The sequence below is a fragment of the Elephantulus edwardii genome, unplaced genomic scaffold, assembly GCF_000299155.1.
Source record: "Elephantulus edwardii isolate Elephantulus edwardi_28Jun2011 unplaced genomic scaffold, EleEdw1.0 scaffold00086, whole genome shotgun sequence".
Taxonomy (NCBI): domain Eukaryota; kingdom Metazoa; phylum Chordata; class Mammalia; order Macroscelidea; family Macroscelididae; genus Elephantulus; species Elephantulus edwardii.
This window is the reverse complement of record NW_006399836.1, coordinates 9,066,058-9,069,292: the sequence shown is the minus strand read 5'-3', so window position 1 is coordinate 9,069,292 and position 3,235 is coordinate 9,066,058.

The following is a 3,235-nucleotide window of genomic DNA, read 5'->3' as shown; positions in this document are numbered from 1 at the left end:
TTAGGGCTGTTGTACATAGAGTCACTATGAGTCGCAAACGACTCGATGACACATAACAACATTTTTTTAAGCCTCTTAAAGTTTCTTCTTTTGTTAAGTCTGGTCAGTTTTCTTATTTCTGTTTATGTGGGCTAAGACAGGTGTGTAATTCTAGAAACATGCCTCTTTCTTCTGTTGTGTGTGAGATCAAATCAGCACCAACTCAGAGTTGACCCCCAGCATGTTTCCAGAGGCTGCAAATGGCACAGGCAGAGATTGCCCACCTTTCTCCTGGGGAGCCACTGGTAAATTCGAACCGCATACCTTTGGGTTGGTAGTGCAGCTCCTTACCAGTAGACCACCAGAGTTCCTTTAATTTCTTCTAGATTTTCAAACTCATTGGAATACAGCTTTTCCATAGCTGTTCTTGTTAAGTGCCATTGAGTTATAGACAGCTAATAGATACCCTATCAACAAAAGACCTGAACAATCAATTGTATAACTTTCATCATTTCTCCCAGTTTCTGAAGGCAAGGTCCCCTATTAAAACAAGCTTGGAAGCAGGAGTGGCATCTGCTTCTGAAATAGCTTGCCTCCAGAAACGCTATGGACTTGGAGAAATGATGAAAGTTATACAAGTGCTCAGATCTTTCATTCATAGGGTCGCTATGAGTCATCTACAACTCGACAGCATTTAACGACAACAACAACAACAAGAGAGCTCAGTTGGCCTAACGGACAGAAAGTGATGCTACCAAGCCAGAGGTGGGTAATTTTAGTCTGCTGCAGCCCTCAAGCCGGTTTTAATTGTTTTTGGTCAAACATTCTTCTAAGTGGTATAGCACTGGCTTGCCCACTTGCTCTGCAGAGGTAACTCATGGTGGCTGTGCTGCTGAACACTGTGACCCTGATGTGTCAAATGCGGTAATGGTTACCCATGGTGGACAGTGTTTGGTGGAGCTCCCTGATTAAAACAAGTTTGGAAGCAGAAGTTGCATCCACTTCCGAAATAGCTTGCCTCTGGAAATCCTATGGACTTGGAGAAAACAATGAAAGTTGTACAAATATTCAGGCCTTTCGTTCATAGGGTCGCTATGAGTTTTCTACAACTTGATGACACTTAATAGCAACAATACCAGCAACGAGAGAGCTCTGTGGGCCTGGTGGATAGAAAGTTATACTACCAAGTCAAAGGTGGGTGATTTTAATCTGCAGTCCTCAGGCCTGGTTTTAATTGTTTTTGGTCAAACATTCTTCTAAGGGGCATAGCACTGGTCTGTTCATTTGCTGTACAGAGGTAACTCGTGATGCTGTGATGCTGAACATGGTGACACTGATGTTTCAAATGCGAGATTGGTTTTCCATGGTAGTCGGCTTTAATTCCCTTTACTCCAGTGGATACTATTGGAATGTTTGCTGTTGTTGTTCTGTGCCATTGAGTCAGAACCCTCCCATAGCTAACCCTCCGGTGGATTTTCAGAGGCAGTAATCACATGGAAGGAGATTGTCTATCCTTCTCCTGTGGAGCAGCTGGTGGAATCGAACCATGTGCCTTCAGGATTACAGCACAGATTCTTGCCACTAGGCCACCAGAGCTCCCTGACTCAGTGATTTTAAAGCGAGATGCTATTCCGTTTCCATATATTTGCTCTTTGTCCTTGGTTGGTTTTTTGGTTTGGTTTTGTTTTTCTGCTATTGATTCCTAGTTTTGCAGAGTTGACTGGCTGCATGTTTTGTACCTTTCAGGTTTGCTTGGTGTCCCAGGATGTGATCTATTCTGGGGGCGATCCATATGCGTGAAGAAAGAAGCTGCACTTTGCTGCTGTTGCTGGAATGGTCTCTGTCTATCTAAGAGGTCAAACTAGTTGATTTCAATATTTCGATCTCTATTTTTTTTTTTTTTTGCTGGGATGCTTTCTAATTATTCTGTCCTTCAACCAAAGTAGTATGTTAAAGTCTCCCACTATTATTATAAAGCTGTCTCTTTTCAATGTTGTGAAGAGTTTGTGTTTTGGAGTATTCAGTGGGTGACATGGATTTTTTTTACATGTATTTTTTATAGTTGTGTCCTCTTGGTACCTAATCTTCTCATCATTGTGTACTATAATATTCTTCCTTGTTTTTTATTGTGGATTTTGCTTTAAAGACCATTTTATCTGAGTTTGATATTGGCGTCCCTGCTTCCCCGCCTCCCTTTACTGCTTGCTTGATTGGGTTCTGGTGACACAGGCTGAAGAGACTTGCGTAGCCAACCCAAAGCTGAGCCCCTTTGGCACTTGGAACCCACCAGAGGTTCTGGGGGAGAAATATGGACCAATTCTTCCCCTGAGACTTACAGCCTGCTGAAAACCTGCTATGAGTCAGCTATGAGTTCATCCCAGCACTGTAGCATTGAGGGAGAGTTCTGGTGGCCTAGTGGTAAAAAGCTGCACTGCAATCCCTGAGGAACTCGTTTTGAATCCACCAGCTGCTCTGTGGAAGAAGGATGGACAATCTCCTCCCATGACATTGACTGTTTCTGAAAGCCCGCTTCCGGGTCAGCTGTGAGTCGGGTTCTGACTCAACAGCACATGTCAACAACATGGCATTGAAAGTGAGAGCTGGCTGGTGCATGTAAAGCACTTACATTCAAGAAACTCTTCAGTTTTGCACAAAGAGTAAAATTTAAATGTTGGGTTTTTGGAATTGATCCATTGCTGACACTCCAGTGGGTTTTCAGAGGCAGTAAATCACACGGGAGGAGATGACCCATCTTTCTCCAGTGAAGCAGCTGGTGGATTCAAACCACACATCTTTGTATTTGTAGTACAGTTTTTTTTTTACCACTAAGCCACCAGTTGTTGTTGTTACGTGCCACTGAATCACCTGCAACTCATAGCAACCCTGTGTACAGCAACTCTGAAGCCTGCCCTGTCCTGAGCCAGTCTCACTGACTCTGACACACCAGTTCCCATTGCTCCAGTTACTGTATCAATCCATCTCATCCAGGGGCTTCTTCTACATTGTCCCTCTATCCCTGCTGGCCACATGTCCAAAGTATGTGATACAGAGCTTCAAAATCTCAGTCTCCAAGGAGAAACTTGGTTTCACCCTCTCTAAGACAGACTTCTTTGTTTTCTTGGTGGTTCATGGTATGTTCAAGACTCTTCTCCAGCACCACAACACAAAGGCAGCACTTCTATCATGCTTAGTCATTGTCCAGCTCTCTGGTGCATAGCAAGTGATTGTGAAGACCAGGGCTTGGATCAGGTGCCAC